Source organism: Triturus cristatus, chromosome 4_2, assembly GCF_964204655.1.
Source record: "Triturus cristatus chromosome 4_2, aTriCri1.1, whole genome shotgun sequence".
NCBI lineage: Eukaryota > Metazoa > Chordata > Amphibia > Caudata > Salamandridae > Triturus > Triturus cristatus.
In genome coordinates this window covers 391695537-391714451 of record NC_140586.1, presented here as the reverse complement: position 1 = coordinate 391714451, position 18915 = coordinate 391695537, and positions in this window count along the sequence as shown.

Below are 18915 nucleotides of genomic sequence, written 5' to 3'. Positions count from 1 at the left end.
CATTTTGAACTTGGTAAGAGGGAGATTTTGAAATAAAACTGGGGTATTTATTTTCCCCTTTGAGTTACATTGAAAAAGAGAAGATTGTAGACAGGAAACAGATCAAGTAAAGCCTATTTGAGCTTAAAAACATTGGACGTTTCCTGGCTGAAACGGGTCTTTTGGCATGTATGGTTGTATGACCACTGCCTCTTCCTTCTGCCCACAATGGTCTATTATATTGCCACAGCCTCTCTTGCCAGTCCTGTATTGTTGGTTTGTTGCCCCTGACCCTTTTTCCACTGCCCGCCATAGTCTGTTGTGCTGCCACTGCCCTTCTTGCCTACCTAGTGTGGTCAAATTGTTGCCTCTGCACTCTCCTACCTGCCTTCAATTTTCAGAGTCCGTGCCCCTGGCCTCTGCATCTCAACAGTATCCCAATGAACAACTAGATTGCTAACATTCTATATTTATTACAAAAGTGTGGAATGCCTGACGTCATCTTGATGTAATCAAAACTGTAATGCCTAGAGCATTTCCTTTAGAAATTACATATATGATATGAGAGGGTCTTATTTGCATCAAAATTATGGTTAGTGCTCTAAAAAACTAAAATGAGGACATATTTTCTGAGTTTTCAAATAGCGACAAAGAACTTTTAAATTATTTGTAATCTTAGTTTTTTTATCCAGTTGACCACTTGATTAAATGTTGCATCCAAGGGGAGAGGGTGTGGTATTACTTCCAGAGCTGCAGACTTTGCAACTGGGGAAACAGGTTGGAGTTTCTGCTTCAGCTCAACATTCTGTGATTCTGGTCAAATCACTTAATCTCCCCATGTTTACAACCAAAATGAATTTGATCTTGTGTGATGTAACCAATGTTCATGTAAAGCACTCCAATACCTGACAAGTCTGCACTATATAAACTGCAAATACACAAAAAATAAGTGTTTTGCACACTTCTGTCATTGGGCTACATTTGGGCTACATCTGGGTGATATTTGGGCTACATTTGGGCTCTTTTGTCTCTGGTGGCCATTTTAGGAGATTTATGTGTTATGAAGTTTCCTAATTTCCTCATTTACTGCAGTCTCCTCAGTAGGAAATGCTTTCAGTTTTTTACTTTGATTCCATCAAGAAGGTGTTCAGATATGTCACACATTTGCCATAAACTCTGAATGTTAGCACTCTAGTTGCTCATTAGATCACTGTAGTAAAGCTACTGCTCACCACAACAGTCTGCTGCTGGTATTAAAAGTGCATGTTTCAGTTTGCATGTCAGAATGTTTTTATGAAATAAAAGAGGATTTCAGAAGTCAAAATGTGCCCTAGTTTTTCTTTCTGCAGCACTAATCATAATTTATATGGCAAAATGAACCCCCTCATTTTTTTCCTTTGTAAATTAAATGTTTTAAGTGTTACCACTTTATTCCAATCAAGATGGCTTCAGGTGTGCCATACTTTTGTCATAAGTAAGACTGTTAGCGCTCTAGTTGTTCTTAAGAACACTCTGGGACATTCTGTCATTGGGCTATACTTGGGCTACATCTGGGTGATATTTGGGCTACATTTGGGCTCTTTTGTCTCTGGTGGCCATCTTGGGAGATTTATTTGTTATGAAGTTTCCTAATTTCCTCATTTACTGCAGTCTCCTCAGTAGGAAATACTTTCAGTTTTTTACTTTGATTCCATCAAGAAGGCATTCAGATGTGTCACACATTTTCCATAAATTATGAATGTTAGCACTCTAGTTGCTCATTAGATCACTGTAGTAAAGCTACTGCTCACCAGGCAAGTCTGCTGCTGGTATTCAAAGTGCATGTTTCAGTCTGCATGTCAGAATGTTTTATATGAAATAAAAGAGGATTTCAGAAGTCAAAATGTGCCCTAGTTTTTCTTCTTTCTGCAGCACTAATCATAATTTATATGGCAAAATGAACCCCCTCATTTTGTTCCTTTGTAAATTAAATGTTTTAAGTGTAACCACTTTATTCCAATCAAGATGGCTGCAGGTGTGCCATACTTTTGTCATAAGTAAGACTGTTAGCGCTCTAGTTGTTCTTTAGAGCACTCTGGAAAGCTGCAGTAGAACACAAAGGAATCATCTGACAGTCTCTGCCCTTGTTGGATGTACATGTTTTACTGAGAATGTCAGACTTCATTCTTACATGACTGAGAAGGATAATGTGAATTTACAGAAAATATGCTCTCAGTTTAGCTTATAGATCACCTTCCAAACCTCTGTGGGAAAAGTATGAGAAAATAGTTTTCTCTCAAACATGGTTCGTGATATCACAGCAGAAGGCTTTTTCACAGGGTAAAATCACCTTAGAACACACCACAATTCCTAAAATGGGTATTGTACCATCAACAAATGATTTATAATGTAACTAAAGTCTTAAAACCTTCTATTAACTGCAATGCTTTTTAATGAGGTGCTATCATGTATATTGGTCCAAAGATGGCTGCCAACACTTCTTGGATGAAGTACTGACAGCCAATCAGATCTCACGATGAGATGTGTGGTTAGGCTCCGCCCAGATATGTATGTGATTTTACTTTTGATTTTCTCAGGAACTACTGAACAGATTGACACCATATATGCAAAAGGCACATGCCTTACCTGAGGACTACCTCTTTGCCAAATTTCAAGTAATTCTGTTCAGCCGTTCGGGCTGTACCTTGGACTAAAGGTCCCTATGGAAAACTGCATGGGGAAAATGCGTTTTGGGACCCCCCTTTTTTCTCAGCCCCCGCTTGACGAATCCCCCCGAGACTTTCAGGGTAGGAGCGGAGCGGAGTGCCCCACCTATTTTGAAAATTTCGCGAGGATTCGTCAACCGGCGCCAAAGTTATCCCAAATAGAATGTTGCGGATTTCCTATGGAAACACGGTCCTAACTATAACTATCTACTGGCGACCGCCAGTAGATAATATATATATATATATATATATATATATATATATATATATCTACATACATACACCTATAAGATAAAACCTAATAAAAAAAACATTGTATTATAAATTAAAACATTATAATATTTAATAATTTTTGAACTTAGATTTTGCAATCCATTGAGTGCAACAGTAGGAGATGTGTTAGATAGCAGAGGGTAAAAATTATTATTCCCACTCCAAATACTGCAACAGTAGGGAAAGTGTTGGATAGCGGAAGGGTAAAAATGACTATTCCCACTCCAATTACTGCAACAGTAGGGAAAGTGTTAGATAGCAGAGGGGTAAAAATTACTCTTCCCACTCCAGTGAGTGCAGCAATAGGGAAAGTGTTGGATTGCAGAGAGGTAAAAATTACTATTCCCACTCCAATTACTGCAACAGTAGGGAAAGCATTGGATACGGGAGTGGTAAAAATTACTATTCCCACTCCAATTACTGCAACAGCAGGGAAAGTGTGGGATAGCAGAGGGGTAAACATTACTATTACTACTCCAGTGAGTGCAACAAAATATCTACTTCAATACAAAAGATGATAAAAAACAAAAAAAGAAAACATATATAAAAATATTTAAAATTATAAAAGATAGAGACATATTGTAATGTTAAAAAACGAAAAATTACCTACAAAAAAAATTATTTTACAAACAAATAGCTATATTTAATAGAAATTAACTATAAACAAAAACATTAATTGTTACATACATTTCATATTTTTTATTTCCTACCCTATAACATCAATACCTCCATAATTAACATAATTATTTAACAAATAAACAAATATTATTATTAAAAATCAAAATGAAACAGATAATTCTTAATTTACTCACATAGGGGCCGATTCCGATCCTGTATTTTTTATTCCCGTACGACTCGTATCCGTATTTTTTCCGGACGAATCGTACAAGTCACGCCCGACCTGTGAAGTACGATCCGTACGGGAAAAAGTACATACGGATCTGCCCGATCCGTACGAATCGTAGCTGGAAAATGAGTACGAGACGGACCCGGACACTTCTCCGTACAAATCGTAAAAATGAAGTCCGACTGTACTAGTACGATCCGGACCGGCTTTACAATTTACGATTCGTACAGAAAACGTCGTAGGTACGCACCGTACCCCCAGTGCGAATGTACGGTGCGTACCCCCAGCGCATAGGAACGCACCGTACCCCCAGCGTGTAGGTATGCACTGTACCCCCAGTGCGTAGGTACGTACCGTACCCCCAGCGCGTAGGTACGCACTGTACCCCCAGTGTGAATGTACGGTGCGTACCCCCAGCGCGTATGTACGGGGCGTACCCCCAGCGTATATGTACGCACCATACCCCCATTGCGAATGTACGGTGCGTACCACCAACATCGCGTATGTACGGCGGATGTTGCGGGTAGGCGATGTTGCGGGTACGCACCGTACATAGCAATGTCCGTTTATGCACCTTACATCCACTACGCATGGGGGTGTGTGGCTGTACGACTCGTACCCCTGTACCGTACTGAACCACAGACACTGTAAAACAGCACAAGGAGGGCCTATTCGACTCACACAACACCATAAAACACACATGCACTGCACAAAAAATGGAAAGGACTGACCTGGACTCATCCAAACAGGCAAACAGAGGGGCAAACTCACAACCACCCCTTATAACACACCCACCAAAAATTCAAACTGAGCCCCACCCACAAATGGACCAATAAAAAGGGACCACACACACAAACCATGAGCCTTTGCAACAGACTCACTACTGCTACAGAGCACACACAAACCACTGCACCCATCCACCTTAACATAGACACCTTCACACACACCCCTTCACACATACCCCCTCTCCACATTCAGACACACACCGTCACATTCAGACCCACACACCCACAACCATCCACACCCTCACCCCACACCATGCCCACCAACAAGAATCCAAAGTTCACAAGGGAGGAGCTGGAGATCCTTGTCAATGAAGTCATCAGAGTCGAGCCACAGCTGTTTGGAACATTGGTCAGACAGACCAGCATAGCTGAAAAATCACGCCTGTGGCAGAGGATCGTCGATAGGGTGAATGCTGTTGCACCCATCAGAAGGACCAGGACCGAATGCCAAGCCAGGTGGTACGATCTGCAGAGGGCGGTCAAGAGAAAAATGAATGAAGAACATGCCCAGAGCAACATCACTGGAGGTGGTGCGCCCCGCATACCAGTACATTACCATCCCTGGGAGGAGAAGGTGATGGCCATGCTTCCGCCGGTGGGAGTTCATGGACTCCAAGGACTTCCAGAGCCTGGTGAGTACACAAACAACTTACATAAAATGGGGGTAATGGCATCAACACCCCAACTACACCAAATGCACGCAACTACCCCCAAGCCGTCACCTGCCAGAACCACAGTCAAAAACAACGTGAATGCCAATAACGTGTATGCCCCATTGAGAAAGCAAGGCCATGTTATGTCCCATGCTACACGAAGCACCAACCTAAGAATGGATGTCCGGTATGCTGGGAGGGTGGGTGCATGTTTGAATTCCAAATCAGACACAATTGCCCTCATCCCATATGGCCCAGCTACATACCCATGCACCATGCGCAATGCACAGGGATTGGGAAAGTACTGACAAGATCGCTCACACTTGGCCCTGGTGTAGGCAGCACAAGGCCCTCCTGTGACCAGTGCAAACACAATCACCAACACAACAAGGTCAGATATCTAGGACAGGAACTCACACTCACACTCACTGTCATGGCAGCATGCGCCATGGGGGGACAGCCACATCACCTGGGAGCCCCAGTGCCAAATCACACTACAACCACCAGCAGGCCCTGTCACACACACTCCTTACATAAGCAGACACCACCAGGACAGCCAATGGATTTACCCACTGTCACAATGGACATGTAACACAACAAGACCAATACATAGCCGAAGAAGCACCCAAGCCACAAATCGGCATGTCAAAGACTCAGGAGAACATATCAAGCGGTCCCCCGCAACATACCCATACACAAGTGAACATTGAGGAGAATGCTAGGCACATACAACTACCTGGAGGAACAGTGCCAACTTGAATGTGTATGAAACATGCATGTTGCATGAAACAGCATTAACATTGTCTGTCTCTCACACACAGGGCAACGTGATGAACATCCCCCCAACAATGGGGGTGAAGAATCACAGTCACAGGCTCAGGAGGAACCGGATCCCACCAGCAGCGACGCCTCTCAACACTCCGCGGATGACCCCGAACGACCTGGACCCTCTGGTGTCCAAGCCCCTGCAGAACCTGGTTCAGGAACATCTGTGTCAACCACCACCCCCATTCCTGCCACATCCCAGGAGACACCCAGGCGCCCTGCCTGCAGTGAACAACAGAGCCAGTCTGACCAGGAGGGACAAGGTGCAGCGGGCACCCAGGAGGAGGCAGACAACACGGCCACTGCCGCCCCTCAGGGGTCCCGTCAACCCGATGTGCCCACAACAGCAGGCCAGGCTCGTGTGGGCAGGGGTGGTGGGAGTGGAGGCAGGCGAAGGTGAGAACCTGACCAGCCAGCTGAAGGGACCGGTATGTCACACATCCACACCATCATGGAGGCATACCGACGTGACACCAGGAAGATCAGCCAGGTAGTGGTGACCCTCACAGAGATCAAAAACCAGCAGGCCGAGCAACACACCAGTCAACAACAACACCAAGGACGGATGGAGGCAAGACTGGCTGAGCTCCTGGCGGTGCAAAGGGACATAAGCCATTCACATCGTCAAGGCCTGCATCTGAGGGTCCCCAGAGGAAGGTTGGTCGTCCACGGAAAAGACCGTGAGAGGCAGCGGGCCATCCACATCTCCCAGGTCACCTGGCCTGGCACCTGGCCTTCATGTGCGACAGCATCACCTCATTGACTGACTAGGCCTGGGCAAAAATTTCGTTCCGTTCGCGGAAATTGCGATAATTTGACATTTTTGCGTTCCGCGGAGAGCGCGAAAATGTCAAAAATTCCGGTTTCCGCAGCTTGGCGATAATTTGTTTCTTGCTCGCGCTGTAAAATGATACATTCTCGCGCGCGCGCGATCGCCTTACCTGAATCCCTGCGTTCGCCGACAAGTTTTCTTGATCCGGTCGCGTTCTCCATGAGATGTTGTATTGTTTTTAGCCATTTGCGCTGTCTCGCGACAGTTCGCGCCCGCAGTGACGTCATGCGTCGCGCGATCACGTCTTTCTTCTCGCGATCATGCACCGCGAGAACAACTCAAAACAAGATGGCCGCGCCCGCAAGCAACCACATGGGTAAGTTGGCGACCCGCAACCATGCAGAAAATCTCGCGAACATGCCGGAAAAAAACTTCCGCATCTTTGCGATATTTCTGCTTGTTTGCGATAATTTTAAACATTCTCGCGATAATTTGCGAAGGTTAATTCCGCAAATTCCGCCCACCCCTATGACTGACATCATCTGCCACATGGACTTGCTGGTCACAGTCTGACCAATGATGCCAAACACTGTGGGCTGGACTCTGATGACTTCAAATGCCATGGATCCCATCTCCCCCTATGAACTTTGGATTCTATGGTCCCTGCATTTCCCCTTCTTCTGTGCACAAATCACGCCCCAGATCTAGAAATAAAAAATTAATAATTGAAATTACAAGTTGCAGTCATTTAGCATGAGTCCACAACATACGTGTGGGGATATGTCGAAGTATGCCTGAGTGTGAAACTAACTCCACCCATCCATACACTTGGATCTGAGTCCGGTCGAGGACACACATGGCTCACAATGTATCACAAAATACAGACATGGAGCACAATACTCACCCATGATGGCCTCAAGCTGCTGAGGGGGGGCTTGCTATATTGCTCAGACAGACCAATTTGGAAGAGTTACATGAAGGTGTAGAGGTCATGGGTCATGTTGATTTGCCCGGGGAGGGAGTACCAGGTCTGTTTTGCGAGGTCGGAGAACTATCTCCTGCATGCAGATTTTATGTGGATGTGATGAATGGTGGCCAGGGCAAGGTGGGCTGCTTGCAGTTGGGTCAATGGGGTGTTGGATGACACACGTCCAAGATCAGTTTGGGTCTGGGGTTGTGGACTGCCTCCTGAGTGTGGTTGAGGAGTCTGACGGTGATCCTGCAGCACACAGTGAGCCATTGTACCTCTCTCAGGTGGACGGTGAAGTGGCTGGGGCGGGGGATGTTGCAGATGAGGTGTGCGGATGCACCCTGGATGTGGATAAGTTCTCCTGCATTTTTGCTGTTGTCCTCCGTAGAGCCCGGTGCTGTAGTTGAGCCGGCTGGTGTCCTGGACCAGGGGGACGGTCTGTCTTGCCTTGGAGTGGATCTATCTGGGGGTCATTAGCAGCATGTGGAGGGTGTTGCAGCATGAGGTACAGATGTTGGTGAGTTGCATGGTAATTGTGAGCGATGGGTCCATGTTGAACTCCGGCTTGCGTGCGTGGCCACTGGGTGCTGGTGCGGTGCACAGACCAGTGGGACGCAGGGAGTTGACCAAGCCATAAGGGGACAATCCTCAGATGATGACCTCTGTCCTGTCCAAGTCCAGCCTCAGATGGCTAATGTTCAGCCATTCATCAACGGATCTCATGCCTTCTTGAAGTTTGGATCTGGCAATGGCTGGCTCTTTGGTGAGTTTGAGGAGCAGCTGGGTGTCAATGGCATACCAGATGATGATGAGGTTGTGTGCACATGTGATGGTGGAGAGGGGGGTCATGGAGACATTGAAGATCGTCACGCTGAGAGAAGAGCCCTGTGGCATCGGCCAGATGACCCCAGTGTACTACATGTTGCAGGGTGGAGGCAGACTCCCTGGGCCTTGCTGGTGAGCTACTTTCCGATTTAATCCTGGGCCCTCCTCTGGATACCAGTGTTGGAGATGTGTGAGCTGACAGTGTGGTAGCACATGGTGTAGAATTCCGTTGAGAGGTCAAGGGTGGTGGCCTCACCATTGGTGAGCAGGGCAAAGTAGTTGTTGGTGGTGGCAATGATGACGGTTGCAGTGGTGTGATTATTGTAGAAAACGGTCTGGTGCCGGTTGGCTGCAGCTGGTTGCATGGAGGAAATTGGTCAGTTGGTTGTTGAGTGTCTTCCTGATGACATTTGCTGGGTAGGGAAGCAGGGTGATGTACCAGGAGATCCTGCGGTACTGCCGTCCGTTGTTTAAGAAGGGCCTGGGGCTGTGCATGCCTCCTGCACCCATGGAATGTGGCTAACTCAAAGGAGACATTCATGACGCGCTGGACGTGGGCTTCAAGGATGGGGAATGATGTGGTTGAGATGTTGTGTGGGAAGGGACCTGATGGAGAGGCAGAGTGGATGGTGCACATGATCCCGGTTGTGTACTTGCTGCTGACGGGAGTCCAGGACCTGAGGGGGGTTTGTCCAGCGGATAATAGTGCTGTCTGCCTTTGTGTGCCAAGGCTGTTGTGTATGTTCATGAGCTTGCAGTGGTACAAAGTTGCAAGGGATGGGATCTGCCTTGCAAGGGTGGGGTGTCTTGGATGGAGATCTGCTGTCAGTTCACTCAAAATGCTGATGAGCTCCTTGATGTCGTGTGTTTGGGTGTCTTGGCACTATCTGAATGATCTTCACTTGTCCTTGCTGATGATATGTTGATGGCTGTGTGTGGTGTGTTCCAGGGCTGTAAGGAAAATGATGTCTCTTTGTGTTGCAAGGTTTGCACAAGAGTCCGGCTAGGTCTGTAGGAGTCCAGTAGGTCTGCCTTGTACCAGGTGCCTTAACTATTGTTGTGCTTCACAGGAAAGTCAGTCAATGTGCCAAGATTGTTGGATAAGTTGCTGATCCAGTGCGTGAGTCTGCAGGGTGTGGCGGTGGTGTTGTTTTGAGTGCCTCACACAGCTTGTCTGTGGTGACTTACATCAAGCATCTTTTGGGTATCTGTAGCGGGGTGTGTGCACTGTGTTGCTTGTTGGAGACGTGAATTCAAATGTTGATGGACCAATGATGGATGGTGGTGGGTTTCCCCTCCAGCAAGAAGTTACAGGCCCCCAGCCACATGTAGCCTGTGGAGGTGAGGGTTTGCGTGCAGATGTACATGTTGATGGCTTAGCGGAATTGTGGATGTAGGTCTGCAGATCTGGAGATGAGTGTTACTCTGAGGGTTGACAGGGAGTTGCTGTGAACCCAGATTTGTGACTCTGAGGGTGTACTTGTGAAGAAATAGCAAATCAGCCCCCGGGATTGGTGTTGGCGTCCCTGCGGGTGATCTTGGATCCGTCTGAGATGGCAATGAAGACGTCATGTGCTGAGGATGCTTTTGTCCAGGTTACTGTCATGAAGGTGATGTGTGGGGTTGTAGTGTTGAGGAGGTAACAGAGTCCAATGGTGTGCTGGTGGATTGAGCGGGTGTGTGGAGTAGGAGGCACATTACCTGGTTGTTCTGACAGGGTCTGGTAGGCTGGGCAGCGCTGTGTAGGCAGTTGGAGTAGCACACTCAGCATGCGAAGGTGTCGTGTGTGTGCTTAGGGGTTGCCTGATGGCAGGCGGATGATTGTCACAAGGACATTGCTTGGAGAGTGACTGCAGCATGAGCCTGTTGTGTGACGTGGGTCATGCAAAGACTAGAGGGTCATGCACTTTGCATGTTGCAGGTGCAGACGGTCCTGCCTTTGGCACAGCGCTGGGGCCACAGTGCCACAGAAAAGCTGCTGGCTGCATTTCAAATGGGTGGAGGGGGAAGGGCTGAGCATATTTGAGGCGTGGGGGTTGCACAATCAGGGCACTCGGAGTGCGGGGCCGCAGGTGAGGCAGCAGCAGCCGGAAGGGGTTAGAAATTATGCAAAAATCAACACACAAAGACAAGGAGGTCTGCAAGGCACAGTGCAACAGGTGTATGTCAAGGAAGGAGTGTCAGGTCACTCATGGGTCACTCCCATAAAGTGTATGATCAATCACCATAAATGACAGCCACTGTATCAGGCAACAAAATGCGCAGATGCGCAAAGGAGACACACCCTCAGCAGGCATTCACGTCCCGTTGTGGGGAGCAACCTGCACAAATACATACACAACCAGGTACTTCATGCACAATAGAGATCATTAGCCATAAAGCACTGCATGCATGTTGCCAAAGTACACATACACTCATATGCTCAATCTTTGTCAATTATGCCATAGATGACGCATGCAAACTGGTAAGAGATCTGCAGTGACCGAGATGAGGAACTTTGGATTGTGCTGAACACCTTAATTCCACATACACACACAAAGGGATATGCATCCATATTAACAGACTCACAGGTCAGTTGACAGAACATGTGGGACATACGCTGTACACCCCCTTCACAACACGGATGATGTCAATCCCAATGAACTGGCACACAAGGTAAGGGGATTAGCAAAACACATCCTGCTGCACACGGAGAGGCTGCAATTCCCCATAGAGCATGTTGTTGTGATGTCCCCCATTATGTCCACCCGTAGCATCTGGAATGTTTCAGAGGCAAGGTTTACACACATTGATGCCTTCATCATATGCCATATTCCACTACAGATGACTGTCAAGAAGGCTGACTATCATGTCATGGGAGTGATGCTGCATGTTATATGCTCCATGGTGAGAAGACATGTATGAATGGTACCACAACATGCACAGAAGCAGTCACCACACATTCCCAACCTGTACCACCACCAAAAAGCCTTGCTGCAATCCTTACCCAAACTGACATTTCCACATGTCCGTGCATGGAACGCTGATTCAGCACACGTTGCAATCCTCACGAGGAATACCAGGTGGACAACGATGACACGAGCAGACAACAGGTGCAAAATAACTGGGAATGACAGACACACGAGAAGTCACCTAAAACAATTCTCAACGCACACATGGAAGTGTACAAAACATGAACAATGCTGGACACATGTAAATTGCAAATCAAGTCTCTCCGCAAAACTGTGTTGCATGACATCATCACTCGAGTGACACATCAGGACACACATCCAAGTCAATTTGCATTCAGTCAGCTGGACACACACATTGCAACACATGCCAATCAATGCTACAAGCTTGCACACTCATACCCGGTGACTCACCATTATGAGAAGAAATTGCATATGAGCTGACTCCGGATATCATCCCCCTCCTCCTCCCCATCACTAGCCTCGTGACCAAGCCCTTGATCCTCCACTTGTGGATGCTCCTGCTCATCTGGTTCCAGCATGAGTGGCACTGCCTTCTCAACTGCCATGTTGTGCAGCATGCACCACACGATGAAGATATTGCAGACCTTCTCCGCGGCATAAGGGAGGGACCCGCCTCTCTTGTCCAGGCACCGGAATTAGCTCTTCAGGAGTCCAAACGTCCTCTGCCCGTGCGCATCGTTGCCGAGTCACTCGCCTGGTCTGCCCGTGTTTATCGTTGTACCTGTGATCTGCAGCTGTTCTTGGGTTGCGGAGAGCTGTCATCAGCCATGGAATGTTGGGATAGCCAGAGTCCCCTACATGGAAACATCATGTAAATAAGTGGGTCAGGAGATGCCGTAAGAGACAAATATACCGCAACACATAGGACAAAAAGACTATCCCACCAACAAGACATGCTCGTTCGTTGTGCAGCCGCTGCATCATTTGTGGCACCCTGCTATGCCTCATGATGTAGGCATCATGTGCTGCTGATCCTGGAAAACATGCACAGACATGGGAAATCAGCATGTTAGCAAGACACACCACAAGGGCATTTATCGAGTGGTAATGTTTGCGGTTGTGATAGGCTTGTTCCTGTGCCTTTGGTGGTACAAAAGCCACATGTGTACCATCAGTGGACCCAATTACATGGGGCATCCCACCCAGGGCATAGAAATCCCCCTTGACATCCCTCAACCCCTCTGGAGTCGGAAATTTGATGAATTCATCAAGGTGCTCCAATATGGCTGCTAAAACATCAAGCAGGACACGGCTGAACATAGTCTGGGACATCCCACCCACATCAGCTATGGTCAATTGAAACGTACCTATGGCAAAAAAATGTAAGGCTGTCATCACCTTCATCTTGGGGGTCAGCGCAGTAGGATACCTGTGTTGCGGTTGGAGGTGTGGTGCCAGCTTGTTTTTCAGGTCCTCAATCAACTGTTGAGTGAATCTGTAACGGCGGATGCAGGCACGTTCCCTCATGGCACCCAAGTCTGGCATTAGTCTTGGGACAGGTGGTGCCCTGCAAAACATAGTTTTGAAGAATAAAGATTGAGAGTCGGCCAACATCAATGTCAATGAACATAGCACATGCTACACTGCTAATACACATCAGGTAACTATGGAGTCGGGTGTGTGCAATGCATCCAGGACACAGATGCCAGCTTGCTGGCACTCCTACAAAAAGCCTGATACACCTGTTGATTTTCAAGTCTACATGACATGCCCTGAAATGATTTGGGGGCCAGTCTGAGTGAAGAGCCACAGATATCACCGGAGTGACACACAACCACATAGCTGCATTTGAAGGATGTCATCTCATCCAGACAGCTGTCTGCAAGGCACACGCACAGGTCACATGGAATGTCAAATGTACATAACAAACACAGTGCGATGAAGGGGTACACGTGACAAGCCAAAGACACAGCCATTGAGACAACAAACATATGTATAAAGAAAATATATGATGTCCGATGCACACAGACCCTACAGCCTTGGGAATCAACATGTGGCATGGTGTGCGTAGATGTGTTACATGCCCATCTCCACACAGTCCCCTGTTGGATGCACCAACAACAGATGCCGTTGACGGGATACTGACATCAAGCTCATGGAAACACATGACACACACCTGACATAGTCCCAAAGGGGCACACTGATCGTGACAGGTCAGTTGATAAAGTGTCCCTGTCCCTGGCATCGGGAGACAGGTGCGGGTGTTGATGACTGTGCCACCCACTGCTGCTATGCATGACACAGTTGGACTACAGACACACATGTGGCAAGTGGCAAGGTGATGTGTGCCACATCGTGCCCCATCACACATGACATGTGTTCACAGGTCAGAACACATCAATTTTGCAACTAGATGAGATGACCTGTGCAATATCACTGGCTAACACACCTAGGGCCTGCACATGACAGTATGCAATGATAAGTACTTGATGGACATCCATGTGCGACTCGTAGCCCTCCATTCCTGGCATGTGTACGGCTGTATTACCACTGTAAGCATGTGAAATGCATACCCGTACGTGTACGCACTGGTAGTACACGTACGTGTACTATGGTAGTACACGTACGTGTGCAACTAGTGCGTACACGTACTTGTACACGTAGGTGTAGGCACTGGTAGTACACGTACGTGTACTACACGTACGACGTGTACTTCACGTATACTACCAGTGCCTACACGTACGTGTACAAGTATGTGTACGCACTAGTTGTACACATACGTGTACACACTGGTAGTACACGTACGTGTACTACCAGTGCCTACACGTACATGTACAAGTACGTGTACACACGAGTTGTACACGTACGTGTACACACTGGCAGTACACATACGTGTACAACTAGTGCGTACACGTACTCACTGGTAGTACACGCACGTGTACTACCAGTGCCTACACGTACGTGTACAAGTATGTGTACGCACTAGTTTTACATGTACGTGTAGGCACTGGTAGTACACGTACGTGTACTACCAGTGCCTACACGTACGTGTACAAGTCCGTGTATGCACTAGTTGTACACGTACATGTGCTACCAGTGCCTACACGTACGTGTCAAACGCACTGTGCAACTGGTGCCGTAGGGGTACATGTGAAACGCACCTTACCTGTGTGTGGCATTGGTACGTGTACGACCAGTGCCTACACGTACGTGCACAAGTACGTGTACGCACTAGTTGTACAAGTACGTGTACGCACTGGTAGTACACGTACGTGTACTACAGTTGTACACGGACGTGTACGCACTGGTAGTACATGTACGTGTACTACCAGTGCCTACACGTACGTGTACCAGTACGTGTACGCACTAGTTGTACACGTACATGTACGCACTAGTTGTACACGTACGTGTACAACTAGTGCATACACGTACTCACTGGTAGTACACGTACGTGTACTACCAGTGCCTACACGTACATGTACAAGTACGTGTACGCACTAGTTTTACACGTACGTGTAGGCACTGGTAGTACACGTACGTGTACTATCAGTTCCTACACATATGTGTACAAGTCCGTGTACGCACTAGTTGTACACGTACGTGTGCTACCAGTGCCTACATGTACGTGTCAAATGCACTGTGCAACTGGTGCCGTAGGGGTACATGTGAAACACACCGTACCTGTGTGTGGCTTTCAAAATTACATAGGGGACACATAAGGGACAAGTATTAGGCCCTAAATGCATGCTGGTTGTCATGGATACAGAGTTTTCTCTTCAAATGTTTCCATCAGGTGTCCTGGAAAAGTCAGTTAGCCACAAAATACAATGTTGGAAAGTGGTTGTTGACTTGACATGATGCTCTAAATGTGAACGATGCAAATGCTGTCACTGGTGTATGTTTAAAGGGATTGGAGTAAACTTAAGATGTGAATGATTCAGACCAATCACTATGTACTCCTCAAAAGGAATGCCCCTCAGCAAGAAAGATATAAGGCAGCCAGAAGCCATGAGAGGGCACTTGCCTGCACAACTTTCCTGTCGACAACATTGCTGCTGTCTCTGCTTCCCTTTACCATGTCTCGTGCTGTGGAGAGGGCCCAGCCATCCACCCAGGAGGAGAATCAGGCCTTGCTGGACGTCCTCATCCCACAGTACACCAGCCTGTATGGGAGACCAGGGGAGCAGGTGAGTGCTGAGTCCACTACCTTTGCCTATGCACCTGTTGTGTGACTGTCAATATTGTGTCCAGGTGGGACTGACATGCAATGTTGTTTAGAGTGTGTCCCGGGGGGGCATGCTTATGGTTCTCATGCAGAGCATCATGTAGTTCCTGCGTGCACTCCTCACTTGCATGGTCCTCACAGTGACTTTCACTGCATAGTGCATGAGACATTCAGCCTGGCTAATCCTTGGGGGCTTTTATTCCTGTTGTCCTGAGGTGATTCAGTGGTCCCCCCGGTGTGACAGGTGACTGTACCCACAGATGTGTATGAGTTGAGTGGACCTGTGGTGAGAGTGTCCGAATGACGTATACGACCTCATGGACGTTGATGTGTGTGAATGTTCCTTGTCATGTGGGTGAGTGTCTATGTGAAGTGTTGCACCACAGCTGCATGTTGGAGGCTACTGATCTAACCATCTGATGTGACAAGTGAGCCATGCTTTGTGTCTGACTTGCAGAGCTAGCACAACACCTGTGACTCCCCCCTGGCAAATGGCACATGTGCAGAGTGAGTGTGACTCCCCCCTGGCAAATGGCACATGTGCAGAGTGAGGGTTGTATCCGCTGTTGTCAATGACAGCCCAGTGATCTGTGGCAGGGTGTGTCTGTCTAGTCTGCTGAGGGTGCGTCAGTGGAGTGGGACATGTGACTGCATGGCACGTGCTGCCCATCAGCCTGCTGTTGCATGTGCTGCACAGTGTGTGGCATGTTCATTGAGTGTTTTGCACCCCTCATGCCACCTGTAGATTTTTGAAGTACTCCAATTTTTGAGACCCCAGAGGTGCTAGGGGTAGCACCCTATGACTTCGATTACTTCCTGATGTGGTATTATAGAATTCTGCATATCTTGATAATATAACAAAGAACTTGGCAACAGAAGCTGAAATATGAAAAGACATCTTTATTAAACTCAAATGAGTGAGACTACGTCACACAGAAGCCTTAGCAACTGGATGAGGCAGTCTGCAGAACAGAAACCAGTCTCCTCTTTTATGGAGAATGTTACGCTCTGGGCAACACCGCCCTTCTCTTGCAATTGGTCATTCACATGTATACATTGCAAACGAAAAGGCAGAGTCATGATGACCATCCCACATTCCAGTTAAGCCAGCCCGTAATTATTTACCCAGCAAGACACAGATCCCACATCAGATATCGATAGGCCCCAATAAACATGAGCATCTCCTGTTTTGGGAAACAAGCCATAAAGCAGGAACAGTCAGGTGTGAAAGAGATTAGCCGGAGGCTTGTGTAGGATGAAAAGACTTTATGGTGTGTCAAGCCCTGATGCTAATCACAGGTGGCCAGAGGACGGGGAACTCGTGAGACCAGTTTGACCTGGGGTGGCGGAGCCAAGCTGCCCAGGTCACAGAAAAGTCAAAGAAAGGCACATGTGCTCTAAAAGGCCCGTTTTCGCTTCATGCTATATAGCCTATGTGAGGGCAACCATAAGATGGCCACCGCTACAAAATGGAACCCACGGAGTCAATGTATAATAACGTATACATAGTGCATTCATAGCTAAAACGTTACACAAAGCACTTGTACATACCGCATTGACCATTCGCGGTTCGCTAATACCGGGATAGACAGGGGTAGGGCCCTGCCTCCTACGCGGTCCCAAATTTTAAAGTACGACAGACCCTCCTTTTGCACTTACATAGGCAATAACTATACTCTCATCAATCCGAGTCCAGGTCTACAGACATGAAGTCATGGAGATGTTGCTGTAGCATCATCCTATTACTTAGCAACTCTCACGGGACACGTCTCCTTACACATGTAGTAGCACAAAGGCCACATATGGCAGGACAAAATAAGGAATACCTCTATCTGTAGTAGGCAGCATAAGATCACACACCCAATAATTAGTGATGGTCATTACTAACTAGTGTTGATGCAGAAGCTGTACAAAAGAATTGCTTACGAATTCTGATCTTTTAACCTGCTCATGTTCAGGAAAAGGGTGAAAAGAATGCAAAGAAGCAGTAGTAGGAAAGGACATAGGTTGGGAAGCGGTGCAGAAGTCAATTACAGTCTTCTAACACCTAGTCTACACAATCACACGGAAACCTCTTGTGAAACCACCTATGCCCAGAGTCCGTTCAAAAAGCCTCTCTGGCAGGCTTCTATTGTCCATCAAATCTTCTTCTGTTGTTTTCTTTTGCCTGGGCCTCTTCATTCAAGCCTTTCATGAGAAAAGTACTGCTTAGTTGGAGTGCCCTCCTGGCAAACACCCACAGCTCACTCGAAAAAGTCTCAATGTCTCAAGGCAGTGCGCCAGTATTTTTCCTTTGCGGCCGGCACTACAGGTAGTGTGCTCTCCATTGATCAAGGGCACAGGTCATCTCGTGCAGATTTGGGACCATTCTCAGACTCCAACACTCGTCATTCAGTGTCAGAGGACGCTCAGGCTGCTCTTCCATGGGCACTGGAATGTAGTGCCTTCTGTCAATCTTGGATCCGCCGGTGCACTGCACTTCCATTGAAGCAAAGGAAAAGAGGGGGCCAAAAACTCAGGCCAAGGGGCTCAAGGGACTGCACACTGTCAGAGGTTACCAACACATGACAGGCGCTCTTTTGCACTGGAATTCTGGTTCTGTGGCAAAACCAGCTCCTCCTTCTTTTCTGATGTTGAACGCCTTCTGATGAAGCAAGTGTGATGCTTTAAACAGTTCGTTGTATAACAAGGGGACTGTAAACAGGTGGCCTGTGATTTTCAAAGGAGTGGCCACACGCTACGGGACAATTTTCGTCTAGAATACACTGTCTTTCTCAGGAAGCAATACAAATAAAAAGGCAGTAGGCAAAACAGTGCCTCTAAGCTTTTCAATTGGGTTTCCGTGTGAGAGCCTCCATCATCTAAGGGTAGATAACTACACGAGAATTCAATCTAAATGGATGTCTTCACATATGGTGGCATTGTCTAATAGGGCAAACACATTTTTTTTTTGAATGATTACATCTAGGTGTTCCTAAGTTCCTTATCCAGAACATCTCAATAGAGAAATCACATGGTACAAATTATCATGGGCATGTAGAAAACTTTCACATCAGGCGCAATATGCAATACACAGGCTAATAGTCAAATATGCAAACAAAAGACAAGAACTAGAGGGTCCTGATATTTGCATGATTAGAAACT